Here is a 15295-nt window from a genome sequence, read left to right as displayed (position 1 = left end):
CTTATCTGATATTGGAGTTGGAAAGGCTTTCCTAAACATGAATGAGAAAGAAGCAAACAATGGAAAATATTTGACTTTATGACAGTTTTAGTTTCTAGTCAAATAAATTAACATTGACAGAAAAGCAAAGAATAAACTGAAAATAAATATTTGAAACATATATGACTAACAGACATCATATCATTAATATATATAAAGTGCAAATCATAAAAAAGATGTACACCTCAATAAAATATTGGCAAAATGTGTAAGCAAATAATTCACAAAAAAAGAAATAAAAAAATCCCAATAAATATATTAAAATACATATTTCAACTTTACTTGTAATCAAAGAAATGTAAATAAAAACATTTTCCCCACTGAATTGGCAGAATTTAATACTCAATATTGCTGAGGTGAGAATGAACGAACAATCTCATGATTTGTTGGTGGGAACGCATGCCAGCACGTTTGAAGGAAAATTTGGCAATATAGATCCAAATCTTGAAAAATTCGTACCCTTGGGTATAGTTGTTTCACGTCTAGGAATTTATCCAAAAGAACTAATCAGAGATCTGTACAAAGATTTATGTACATGAATTTTTCTTGTTGCAATATTTATAACATGAAAAAATTGGATAAATCTACATAACTCAAAAAGAACACTAGTTAAACAATCTATGATATGTTACTATGATAGAATACTATGCAGAAATTTTTAAAACATATTTTAAAAAGCATTTAATAGGAGAAAATGTTCAGAATATAATGTGAACTGGAAAAAGTACATTATGAAACACTATGTAAAATATTTTATAAAAACATATCATTTATAACACTTAAATGTACTTATACTTATTTATTTATACATTATACATATAGAAGACTAAAAAATACAACAGAATATTGTGTATAGATGTATATATCTAGCAACCGCATATTATATGTTTAATAATAAAGTTTAGAATAAAAATACACCAAAATGTTAGCCATTATTATAGCTGGAAGGTGATATTATATTTAATTAAAAATTTTTTTATTTGTCACCGTATGCATTTCTGAAATTCTTCATGTTGAGTCTATTAGGGCCATAAATTTTGACCAACTTTTCCTAAAAAAATGGTCTAAACTCTAAATAAGAAATAGAGGTCCTTAATTTTTAGTGCCTTTCTCTCTTAACTATGCTGAATTGCTTTAATTCAGCAATGCTTTTTAAATGCTTACTCTGTAGGACTAGGTTAATTCATTAAAACTCTTTCAACTCATTCGTAACCTTGGGGTCTGATTTTAGCTATAACACATGTAAGTTAGTTTGCTGTTACCTTTCACACCTTATATTTTCTGTCTCTGTAACATCTCACACGTGAGGTCTGCACCATTCACTCAGCAAATATTGACCGAGCACCATGGGTCTGGCAGTGGGGACACAGAAGTAAATAGGAGAACCTTGGCCCTGTCCTTGTGGAGTTACAGCTTAGTATAAACAAGTAAACGAACAAACAATTACAAATCATTATGATTACTACAAAGAGAGACAAGCATGTTGCTGGGATAAGAATAAAAGCAATGAAGGGGTGGAATCTAAGTTAGATTAGGTGATTGAAGAAGGCCTTTCTGGAAAGGTGACCTTTAAAGTGAACTCGGAATCATTTCCAAAGGATGAGACGGAGCTGGGCATAAGTGCCACCAGAAGAAGAGCATTTCAGACAGAGGGAAACCATGTGCAAAGCCTCTGAGGCTGAAAAGAGCTTGGTATATTCAAGGCACTGAAGTAAAGTCTATGGAGTGAGCACACAGGCTGGGAGGGGGTGGCATGCAGTGAGGTTGTGAGTGAAGTAGGCACAGGCCAGAGGATGTGGGGCCCTGAGGGCCAAGTTACGAATCTTGGATTTTATTCAAAGTGCAATAGGAAGTCACTGAAGAATTTTTATAAGGTCTTTGGGTAATATTACGTAATTCATGTTTGTAACTGACCACTCTAGCGACTATGAGAGAATGGTTTGAGGCCAGAACAGTGGGTGGTGGTCAGGAGTAGAAATACAAAGACTGGTTAGGAGGCTGTTGGACTTGAACTAAGGTGGTAGAGGTCAAGATGATGCATTTATAGGATGTGGTCACTTTCATTGCTGACTGTACCCCTGCCTTCTATATCCTGCCGTCAGTGGGGTGAGAGTCCCATGGGCAGAGCAAGAAGAATATACTCATTTGTGTAAGGAATGTCTGTCTCTCATCCAGGTGGCTTACGACCAACCTTGGGGAGCCTGACATCGCCACATTAATCAGAAGCAAGAAAGACCCTTTCACCAATTGGAACGGTCCATTTGCAGTGAGGAGCAATCGTTTTGAAAGCTCCAGAGGAGATAGTTGAGGTCACCCCCTGGGGACCGCCTGACATGTGGCATGATGAAAGGAAAGGGGTGAGATGACCGTGTTGGTGCCACGGCCTGGGGGCAGACAGGCAGAGGATGCCTGCCCCTACCTCCTTTGCTGCCCTTGGAAACCGTAGACTAGAGGCGGCACCACAGTCAGATCATGGATGGGTGGGAGCCAACGCCAAGGCCCACACGCGCAACCCAAGACCGACAGTCAGTGGTACACTATTGGCAGCCTAAAGCCGTGAACTTGTCCTGTGTCACCCCAAGTCAGCATGTCAATATCATTTTGGTGGCACAATCTTGCAAATGAAATGCCATTCCAACCAGCTGGAGTTATGTCCTCACCAGGTCCCCCTTCCGGAGCCAGGACCCATCCATGGGCCCCAGGATGACCCTATAGGTGAGAGTCCAGGTGCTCCTCAGGGCATGTGATTGACCACTTATCTGGAGGTAGAGAATCGCCTGACTCAAAGGGGAGAACTGGGACAGGACTCATGCAGGTCTCCGTCCTGGCTCAGGGTGCCTGGGCAGCACTGTGAGCCCGAGGGGCCTGAGGAAGATGGGAAGAAGGCGCTCCAACAGCTGGAGCCCCCTGAGGCATGTGGCTGGGGCCAGGGGTCCACTTGTCTATGTCTAAAGGTGGCACTGCAGCCACCAGATGCACAAAAAATGTGTTGCAGTAATGCACTGGGGGAAAAGGTTGTTCTTTCCAATAAATTTTGCTAGAGCAAATGCGTATATAGCTGTAAGCAAGTGAAACTTGATTCCCTCCTCATTTCACTCACACAAAAAAATTCCAGGTGAATTGTAGACCAAAATGTAAAAGGTAAAGCAATAAAACTTCTAGAAATAAACATGGGACCTGGGGGTAGGCAAAGATTCCTAAAAAGTACTAACCATAAAGGAAAAGATTGATTAAAATCGACTTCATTAAAACTGAGGAATTTTTTTTTTTATCAGAAAACATCAGGGGCCGGCTCCGTGGCCGAGTGGTTAAGTTCGCACGCTCCGCTGCGGCGGCCCAGGGTTCGGATACTGGGCGCGGACATGGCACCGCTCATCAGGCCACGTTGAGGCGGTGTCCCACATCCCAAAACTAGAGGGACCTGCAACTAAGATATACAACCGTGTACGGGGCAGGGGTTGGGGGAGATAAAGCAGAAAGAAAAAAAAAAAAAAGATTGGCAACAGTTGTTAGCTCAGGTGCCAATATTTAAAAAAAAAAAAAAGAAAACATCATTAAAGGTGTAAAAAAGCAAGTAGATTTGTAGGTCTTTGTGACACATATATCAAATGCAAACTTGTTTTTAGAGTCTATATAAAGAACTTTTATACATCAATAGCAAAAAGGAGGACAACCCACCAACCCAATTAAAAAATGGGTAAAGTCTTGAATAGGCATTTTCCAAGAGAAGATATTCAGGCTAGTAGATCCTATAAAAAGTGCTCAATATTATTAGTCATCAGTGAAATGCAAATTAGAACCACAATGAGAAACCACTGCACATGCACCTCAATGACTAGCTTAAAAATAGGTAACCGACACTGCTAAAGCTTGATGAGGGTGTCAAGCAGCAGGAACTCTCATGTACTGACAGCAGCAATGTTCACTGGGCACCTCTTTGGAAAGCTGTTTGACAGTATGTACCAGCGTGTACCCAATGATCCAGCAATTCTACTCCTAGTGGAATATATACTACAGCAATACCTGTGTATGTACATGCATGCAAGAATGCTCAGTGCCACACTATTTGTAATAGCCCTAAGCTAGAAACAATGCCCATGTCCATCAACGGTAGAATGGAAACACTGTGGAATATTCATACCATGGTACCTTATAAATAATGAAAAGAAAATGAATTATTGCTGCACACTATCATATGGATGAACTCACAGATATAATGTTGAGTGAAAAGACCAGTCGTAAGGGAGTACACAATGTGTGATTTCATTTATATAAGTTCAAAAGCAGACAAAACTAATCTATGGTGAGAGAAGTCAGAACAGTGGTTGCATGTTGGGAGTAATGACTGGATGAGGGCATGAGGGAGGCTTCTGGAATGCTGGTAATATTATATATCCTAAGCTGGGTGGTGATCATGCAGGTATGATCTCTTTGTAGAAATTGGTCAAGCTTGAGATCTCTGAATTTTAATTACTCAAGATCATCTGGGGTCTCAAAAGAAAGAGAGATGACTGGGGCCTGCAGGAAGTACAGTCAGGATTCAGAGGACCCCACCTGGATGGCACTGGGGCCCCTCCCTGATGGGCCTGGCACCAGCTGGAGACTTAGACACCTTGGACTTTTTTGCTTTGACTTGTACAGCATTCGGAAAATGATTTTAGTTATAAAAATTTTATAATTGGGAGATTTCATATAAAAATCAGGAGTTTTCTCTTGTGTGCAAAAGAAGATTAGGGTTAGGACTTCCAACATGAAAAAATGGAAGATCTGTTAACAGTAGGTCCACATTTTCATGGCACGTATTAGGTTTAAGCTGAGCGTCTGCTGCATGCTCCCTTTAGAAGCAGTTCTCTTCAGAGTGTCAGTTTCCGCCAAGCCTGTCTTCCAACTGGCCTGCGTCACTATTCCCGTTTCCCATGTAACCCCTTAGCCATGCATATACATATCCTATCCCAGTATTAAGTTTCACAACCAACACGATATTTAGCAGTGTAATATGTAAGAGGTTATTGTCGTTTTTATTCGGAACAAATCAAAGATGCCATCTAGTACCTCACTAGCAACTTTTCTGAAAGCAGAGACCAGAACTCAAAAGAAGATGTTCCTACTGGAAAGCAAAGCTGAAATGTAATAATTTCAGCTGGAATGATTACTTTCACATCACACATACACACACACCTCCACACACACCTAACCAACTGTAAGTTTGTTGTAAATAATAAGATAGTAAATAAATTGGTTAGAAGATAAATATTTCTAAAATTAGAAACTATTTTTTCTATCCCAGCAATCTCTGGTTAAATAATACAATGACAAGAAGATTGTATTTATAATAGCAATAAAAGATTTTAAATACAAGGAATGTGTGGGAACAATATGAAAAACACTACAAAGGTTTATTTAGTTATAAAAGATTTGAATAAACGGATATACATATCGAGTTTTTGAAAATTGTAAAAATGTCAATTCTTCCAATTTGAATTTATGGTTTTAAGATTATTCCAATAAAAATTGTAAAGAACTTTTTCTAGAATGTGAAAATGTTAAACAAAGTGCATCTGAGAATGTAAACAAGTAAGAATAAAGAAAACTTCTGACAAGCCTGTTTAAAGTGGGAGTGCCTTAAAAATGTTCATAACCTTTTCCCTAATAACTTCATTTCTAGCAATGTATTTTAATGAAATAATAGGAAATATGGATAAAGATTTATTTATAAGATGTTTATCATTGCATTACTTATGATATTGAAAAATTAGGTTCATTAAAAACATCCTCACCCCCACAATACGGAAATGGTATATAAATTATGGTTCATTCATACAATAGAGTATTAGACATTCACTAAATGTCATGTTTGTGAAGCATTTTTCATGACATGGGATAAAACTCACGATGTAATGTTATGTGGAAGAAAGCAAGATATAAAATTCTATATTCAGCATGATTCTGGTTGTTTAAAAAATTCTGAGGGTGGAGGAATTATGGGTGATTTTTATTTTCTATGTTTTGTGTATTTCTAATTTTATAAAATTAGAATGTATTTTATAATTAGAAAAGAATATAAGTTTTATTTTTTCAAGAGAAAAATAGTTCTTAAGCAAGAAATACCCTTAGCAGTGGGGTGATGTCTTTGGAGAAAGGCAGAAACCATACTTCAGCGGGCCCTGCCTGTATTTGCTTTTCCCTCTCCTGACAACCTTGTCCATGGGAAGGTAATTTGTGTGAGAACTACCTAAGGAAGATCAGCCTTAATGTATATTGGTCTTCACCAAACAGGGCCTTTTCCTTATGAGGCCAAATGTGAAAGGACTGTTTATATATAATGCAAATCCCCTTGTCAATACATCTCCATATTCTGGTATGTTAGCTCCAACTTTTGTATTTTTAATAAGATCTTATCTCTCTCATAGTCCAGCAACTGCTGGATCATTTAAAGACCATCCTGGAGTGTTTATGACAGCACAGTCGGTTGCCATGGAAAGAACTGAGCTGTCCCCAATCCCATAACAAAAATGGGTTCAAAGCAGTTGATTTGGCCAAATTCAGAGCCTTTGTGAACCCTGGGAGTTCTGAGTTTCCAATTTTCTTGAGCTGCTGGAAGTTTGTTTGTTTATTGTTAGCAACATATAACTCTGTTTTGTTTCTTTTTCAAAGAAATGCTTTTTTTTTTTAAGACTCAAAATGCTGCTTGTACACCGTGCTACTCTATCACGATAAGCTTTCAGTGTGTTTGAAAACTATATATATAGTTTGTTACAGATATACATATACATAATCTTATATTTTATATACTTTATTATATTTTTATATTTTACATAAGATTTTGTAAAAATCATACATATATACATACACATCTATGTACATATATATTTTTCTCCGTGAAATAAAGATAGGAAAACATGAAAATACCATCCCTCAGATTTGTGTCCAGAATCTGCTGGGAATGACAGTAAAATCCTTTATTTTGATAATTTCATGCAAGTCTAAAGGACCATATGTAGTGTAATCACAGAATTGATTGCTCAGACTTGGACACCATTGAGAGTGGAAGGAGGCACTATTAATCGTTAAACAGGGACAACGTGCGTAAACTGAGACTCTCCCAAACGAAGCAGGGTGTTAAGTCACCCTAATCAGAAGATATAAAATACAGGATGTGTTATGAGTTGAACTCTGTCCTCCAAAAATTCATATGTTAAAGTCCTAATCTCAGCATGTACCTCAGCATGTGACCTTATTTGGAAATAGGGCTGTTGCAGATGTAATTAGCTGAGATCAGACTGGAGTAGAGCGGGCTCTAATCCAATGTGGCTGGTGTCTTGATAAAAAGGGGACTTTTGGACACAGATGCACACAGGGACAATGCCGTGTGATGACGAAGGCAGAGATTGGAGTGATACAGCAGAAGCAAAGGAACACCAAAGATTGCCAGCAAACAACCAGGAACTAGGAGAGAGGCATGAACACGTTCTCCCTCACTGCCCTCAGAAGGAACCAACCCTGCTGACACCTTGGCCTCAGACTCTTCGCTCCAGAACTTCAACACACTTTCGTTGCTGAAGCCTCCCAATGTGGTACTTTGTTGTGGCAGCCCTAGCAGGCTAATACAGGATGCTCAATGACTAACCCCTGAGCAGCCCTGGAGATGACTCCAAGAAGTGCTCAAGACATCCCCTTTCACGGTGGCCAAGTAACAAGTCTTTCATTCTTTCTTTGCTGGAACATCGCCATCCAACAAGGAAGAAAGCCAGACACATGCACAAGCTCCATTTCTAAGGGTACCTGAAGACCTCTGAAATCTTCAGCCACAGAATAAAGAAGAGAGAGGAGGGAACGCAAATCAGTATCTGCAGAGGGCTACACATAATGACAAGACGGTTCACCCCAAAGAACCCAGGAATGGCGCTGGAGTGGAGCAGGTGTTACCAAAGGTTGGAGGAGCGGTGCTAACAATAAGGGGTCCCTTAAAAGTCCATGTAAAAAAAAATAGGCACCCCAATCCTCTTTGCCACTCAAGCTCAGAATGCAGCCAGGCTTTAACCCACAGATAAGAGACAGGAGGATCCTTCTCTGGGTCCCCAAACTCAACTAGAGGAGGTACAGATATTTGGGAGTACCTGAGAAAGAAGCAGGTGCCACCCAGTCACTTTACGGTGACAAGTTGCTTCCCACAGAGCCCCTCATCAGGCGGTTAGCGCACACTCTTAGTAGAAATGGACAGCTAGGCACACCTGGCATTTGAGGAAAGTCTGCAACATGAAAGACAGAGTCCAAAATGAGCAGGAGGGCAAAGGAGCTTGGAGGAAACAGACACATTCCAAGAGGAGAAGGCTTCATAAAAGCAAACTGTAATCAGTATTCTCAGATATTGGATCCATGAAACAGATTAGGATGGTGTAAAATGAACAAGAGTTCTTGCAAATTAAAAATATGATAGCAGAAATAAAATATTCAGGAAAAAGATCTAGGGACAAAATGAAGGCACTCATCCAGAAAGTAGAGTCAAAACACACAAAGATGACCAATAAAAGAGAAAAAGATAAGAAATTAAAGAATCAACTGAATATCTTACTAATAAGCACTATGAAAAGAAAGAAAAAAACAGAGAGGAGAGGAACATTAGTCTCTATAAACAAATTTTCCCATAACTGACAAACTAACTAACATAACAAAATGAAAGGAGCCTTCCAAGAGCTAAAGCAGTGAATTAAAAGAAGACTCACACTGTGGCACATCATTGTGGAACTTTAGAACACAGGGGATTAAAGCAATATTCTAAAAATCCCAAAGATAGAGAAAAGGGACATTTATAAAAGGTCAGGAACAAGAATGGAAATAAACTTCCCAATTTCATCCCCGGAAATTAGATGACAATGAGTGACGACTTCAATGTTAATCAGTGAAAATAAGTTTTTCACTTAAATTTGATACCCAGTGAAACTATCAATCAAGTACGAGGGTAGAATAAAGGTATTTTCAGACACGTAAGGTCTCAGAAAAAGTTACCTTCCATGCATCCTTTCTCAGGAAGTTCTTGAAGTATGCGCTACACCAAAATAAGGGAGTATTCTAAGAAAGAGGAAGACGTGGAATCCTGGAAAGAGAGGAGCTGGTGCTGCAGAGCTATGAAGGGAAGCGCCAGGACAAGAGCTCTGCGGGAGACCAAGTGGGAGCCAGGCAACCTGGAGCCAGTGGAGCAGCGATGGCTTCAGGAAAAGCAAGGTGAAACTGGCAGAGAACATTCTAGGTTTGACTTTGTGGAAAATTATATTGAGAGACGTTTTACAAAGCTGTTGGAAGATTTGGCCGGGGCTTCAAAGAAAACTAAATAAATGAGAATATGAGGCAACCATTAACTCCAAGAAAAATAAAAAGTTTTATAAGAAAGAAAATTGAATCATAGGACACTACTTTGCTGGAAGATCTAGCAATCTAGTAAACGATATTTCTACAGTCATAATAACATCAACCCTGGTTAGGGACTCAACCAAAAATTGAGGGAGTGGAAAGGGAAGGAAAAGAGGCAGATAGGAGAACTGAAATTTTTGTCTACCATAACTGATAATCTCTAAATGGATAAATCAAGAGATGTAAGTGTATTCTTTAGAAATACAGAATTAATACCAGAATAAACAGCGAAAAATGTTGAAAAGCAGTTGCCTTTAGGGTATGAGATGTGTGTGTGAGTGTGTGTCTCTGTGTGTGTGTGTATAGGAAGGGAGAATGGAGTTGCTGCTTGTTTTTGTTAAAAGCTTTGTCGCACAATTTGATTTTTGAAACAACGTGTGTGAGTCATATAGATAAAAATTTTTTAAGAGGAAAACAACAAAATTATGTTTGGGAAAAAAAATCTAAAAACAGCGTGTGTCGGTATGTAGACTTCTCTGACCTTAGGTGAGTGATTATCAATCAAGAGTGGTTTCTCTTTTTTCCTCCTTTTTAGAGACATTTACTTCCAACCACTTAATTTCTGTGTTTTCACTCATGAGTTGAACAGAAGGATGGATATACTATACCAAACTTAAACGAAATAACCATGCTGCCTTATGGGGAGGGCAAGACATTGTTAAACCCAAAAGACCCTGATGATCATCATCACTTCTATGTGAAGGTAAAGAGTTGTTTAAACGGCAGGTGTTGTGCTGTATTGTTTTGTTGTTGTTGTTACAAAGAGGATGTCATGCAAAGAGCTCTTTTGTCCCAGTCTCTATATATCTATTCTCTGTTTCTAAGGGCATTGCATTTAAATTGCAGCCATAGTGTAATCACAATTTCATGTGCAGTAAAAGCTTTAACATTCTCATTTAAATCATGAGTAAAGAGGAAAAAAAATCCACTTTTTATAAACAACAAATGAACTCATACATACTCAATCATAAGCCATAAGATTCTTTTCTCCCCCCTATTTTGCTTCTTTCACAATGGAGATGATAAAGTTGGTAATATAAGCTCTTTCAGGGTCATGATAATTACTAAACTTAGGAATTCAGGGACTTGATTGCAATCAGCTGAACGCTACGTAGTCTGACTCTATGAATTTCATCCAAGTCACGCCCAGACAATCAGGGTTATAAGCCGAGTCTTTCATTTGCCACCAGGGTGATATTGGTCAAGACATTGGTTACTGTATGCCTTCCAGCCTCCACATGTATGTAAATTGAAGAGCTCGCAATACCGGGGATGGCAAATAGTTTCTTTACACATGCCAGCTCCACATGAATGATAGAGGCTACGAGAGGTCTATAAGAAGAATTGCGAGACTATGTAGGTCTGAGCTCAGCTGGAAATTGCTGAGATTGATTAGTTATGTCTACCTTGGACAGGAACTAGGAAAGTGCCTATCTTTAACCTTATGTATTTGTCAACCCTAGGTTAGATGCTTTGGAAGATTTATTTCAGGCTAAACATTATTCCATTCTAGCCAAGAATTTTTATTTTCTACTTTGGACTCTATGCTTTTCTTTTTGTAATAGTGCATTTATTAGAATGCAGTAGATCTTTTTCAAGGTAAACATGTATATAGCACCCTTGGCCATTTAAAGGAAGGAAAATTCTGCTAAATAGTATTTTTGTGAACAAAACCAGTTCATTTTATGGGACATTACACCAGGAATGTTTGAAATATAGATTAAATTTTTTTTCTTCATCAACTTTAGGATATTTAATAAATCCTTTTCCTTGGACATGGATCACGTGTAGTTAAAGGATCCAAGGGCTCACACTTGGGGGGAAATGCTGCTACATTTCTCTCAGTAGTTAGATTTCCTTCTCTGTGTGACTTTCTCGGAAATGGAGTTACTTGAAGGTATTTAGATGTATAGGTTTTCATAAAAGTTAGTTCTTTTTCTTTTTTTAAGTCATGACAATCTGTGATAATTAGGGACCCAAAATTTGAGGTAATTTTGGGAGAAAAGCCATTGTCACATGAAACTAGGTTCTTCTTAGTCTGATACTTTATTCCAAGCCTTTTCCTATGGTGATGGCTGTGACTACCCTCCTGTTTGCTGTCTCCAAAAGTCAGAGCCATCAATGCCAGCCCTTTGAGGGCAATTTCCTTCCAGGCATTATGTCTGTTTTGCCTAGTGGTATTTGGTTGAAGGAAAAGGGGTCAATTAATAAAACATGAATAATATAAATTTAACATATGATTTAATATCTTTTGCTTTTCCAATGTGACTATACTTTGAAAATAATAATGTAGATTATTTACTTTTCCCTGTTAAAATATAGAATAAAATGTACAGGAATTAATGAAAGAATCATAATTCAAATATCTAAGTACAAGGTACAGCGCCTCCCTTAAACATTTCAGCTGCTGTCAATTACTGCTTAACCGAGCTCTGGTTTTCCTTATCAAGACTGAAGTTATTTCTAGAGAGAAAAGTCTGCAGTGAAGCTTTGTAAGTTTAGAATGGCAGCATGGGCTGAAACGAATTGGCTGAAAACTTGCCAATTTATCCTGCTTTCTCTCCATCAGGTGTCAATGGTATTTGAAAACAATTGCTGGTTCTCATTATTCTAGGTCGGATTTTCTCTGCTCCTCTGCCCTATGATCTCAGGGAGCACAGAGTACCTCTCCCTTCAGTAGATGCTGCCCAGCGCCTTGTGAACACCTTTTCTATGCGTGCAAATCAGTTTCCTCATGGGCCCCACCTCCATCAGGTAGAAAACACAGAACTTACTTCCCAGCCACCTTTGTAGCTGGGCACAGGCAAGGGACCTGCACCTCATCAATGACTCAATGACTGTTTTTACATGAGACTTGCCTTATAATTTGAGGGAGGGGCTCTTTGGAATCCATTTTACTCTTGAGGTGGAGGTCTAGGCATCCAGATTTGGGAGTCAGCAGTAGTTGCAAGGTTTGCATCCTGGGCAGAAATGGCACGACGTGGTGGCAGTTGGGTGCAATTAAGTCCTGGCAGCCGTGCAACCAGGATACCCACTGCTTGGTGTTGCCATAACTTTTGGCCATGTTTTCCTCCTCAGGTTAGCTTTGGACATGGTTTGGGGCATTGTTTCTGGAAGCCTTAAGCCTAGTTCTCCAGCCATCCAGCAATTCCATGAGGTACACGATGTTCTTGTCATAAACTCCTTTGGGGCTTGCTCCCTTAGAGTCAGTTTCAGTTGCTCAAAACTAAGAACCTCGGGGGATACATTGTTCTTCCAAGAAAATATTCTTTCTGCCAGATTTCTTCCAGGAAACTTTGCATCCTCCTCTGGCATAACCAATGGAAATAATAAGAAAAACCCACGATAATGCAGCCTGCATTTGGTTTTCCTGGTGCCTTCCTTGGAAATTTAGCACACATTTATTGAGTACCTACCACAAGTGACCCTACGCTGATGTTGGAATGGGATGGGAGGTGGCGGCAGAGCCTATCAGTGAACCAAATTCCATAGCTTTAATTGAAAACAAGTCTACATAGAATCATTACATTATTTTGTTTGTTTGTTTATTTGTTTTTGTTTTTTTTAAAGATTGGCACCTGGGCTAACAACTGTTGCCAATCTTTTTTTTTTTTTCTGCTTTATTTCCCCAAAGCCCCCTGTACACAGTTGTATATCTTAGTTGCAGGTCCTTCTAGTTGTGGGATATGGGACACCGCCTCAACGTGGCCTGATGAGCGGTGCCATGTCCGCGCCCAGGATCCGAACCCTGGGCCGCCACAGCGGAGCGCGCGAACTTAACCACTCGGCCATGGAGCCGGCCCCTACATTATTCTTTAACTACTCTAGCAATCTCCAGTAGTCTTTTAAAAAATATAGCTTCACGCCTCTTGCAGACATGCTTTTACTTCTTAAAGAAGATTTTTGTTTTTCTTGTGAATTTAAAAAATATTTTCCACAAAGTTCCATTGATGGATAAAGAAAAGGTAGTATATACCTACAGTGGAATATTATTCAGCCTTAGAAAGGAAGAAAGTTCTGGTATATGCTATATCATGGATGAAACTTGAGGACATTATGCTAAGTGAAATAAGTCAAACACAAAAGGACAGATGCCATATGATTCCACTTATATGAGGTTCCTGGAGTAGTCACATTCATAGAGACGGAAAGTAGAATGGTGTCTGCCAGGGGCGGAGGGGAGGGAGGAATGGGCAGTTAGTGTTTAAAGGGTGCAGAGTATCTGTTTGGGAAGATGGAAAAGTTCTGGAGATGGATGGCAGTGATGGTTGCACAGCAATGTGAATGTATATAAGGCCACTGAATTGTGCACTTAAAAATGGTTAAAATGGTACATTTTATGTAATGTCTATTTTGCCACCATAAAAAAAAATTTTCTAACCAAACAGAATATATACTACTATGAACAAGACTATGAAACTGATTTCCTCATAATCACTCAGAAAATTCTACCTAGGAGACAACAGTGATGTGGGGGGAAGAGCAGGAGCCCAGGTGACAGAGAGTGGGCTCCTGCTGAGGACCAGCTCTGTAATTAGCTTACCACCTAAGCTCGCCAAACCTCAGTTTCTCCATCTTTCAAAGATGAGACGAGGGGCATTTCATTTCTGCAAAGCTCTGATTATTTGACCTCAGATTTAGAACCAAGGTCATCCTTGCCTTGAAACATTCAACTCCTCTGCTGACAAATAAACAGATCTTCAGGAAATTATCCTTGTCTTCCGGATAAATGGTTTCTTTCAGTAAGTTCTCACAGAGTGAATGCAAGCACCAACAATGTAGTCTTTTGAGAATGTGGAGTATTTCCTGTACCCATAATCCCTCCCTCCTAGAAACGATGATATAGAAATTCAATCCCCATCCAGATTTAGAAATGGAATTCTCCAGTTACCTGATAAAATGGAAACAGGAAAATCATGTTATTATATTTTGAATCTCATAATACGAATGCATTCAAAGCCTGACTTCATTTTTAGAGCGTTATATTTTGAGGCTCCTACATTTAGGCTCCTAGACAACAGTGAATATCAGGGCAATATTTATTGGCCCACAACTTCCCTAGGCAGATCAGATCATTCGACTCGGGACTGGTGTTCAACTGGCAGGTTCTACATTATCAGCTAAATAGTTGGGCACACATAGTAGGCCTGCAGACAGAGAAAGCTTTCAAGGCCAGTCAACTTCTGGGAAGGAATTGCCTAGAACTATCTCAATTGTAGGAGAAGTCTGCCTTAAGGAAATAAGTATTGTTCTTGAAAATGCCACACTACCAGTAGGAAACACAAATGGTAGACTCGGAAGTGGGGAAATGTAGATTGAATAAACGGTCCACAGACATGCACTTTGCTGGGAGATAGGCGTCCAAGACTGAAGAGTCCTGGCGCAGGCTTATCGGCCATCTACCGCTTCAAGATAGGTCAGTTTTGAGTGACATTCTCTCTTGTCCCCAACAGGAGGCTGCCAACTGTTATCATAGATCATCCACTAGAGGGTGACAACCACATATGCTTAGGGATGGATGGCCATTTCTTAGACACGGTGGTACCTAGGCACATTCCAAAGTCCTGAGTAGGGTTTCCTGAAGCTCATCAGCCTAAGTGGTTGGACTTTCACTTCTAGAACCTCCTCTTTGGAGGAGAGAGGAGGAATTATGAGTTTTCCCCACATTTATAGGCTGGGTTGGACCTCCCTTTCAGGCTTAGCTAAGAAAAATTTATATGTTTAAATTTTTTTTTTAAAGCAGAAGGAGCACATTTCACCAGTTAAGACACGGGATATATCTAACGGTAGGGAGAAAACTTGCTGTCAGTCATTTGGGATCTTTTCTTGATACTGTTATGGATCTTTG

Source organism: Equus quagga, chromosome 9 (genome assembly GCF_021613505.1).
Source record: "Equus quagga isolate Etosha38 chromosome 9, UCLA_HA_Equagga_1.0, whole genome shotgun sequence".
NCBI lineage: Eukaryota > Metazoa > Chordata > Mammalia > Perissodactyla > Equidae > Equus > Equus quagga.
Note: the sequence above shows the minus strand (reverse complement) of the source record.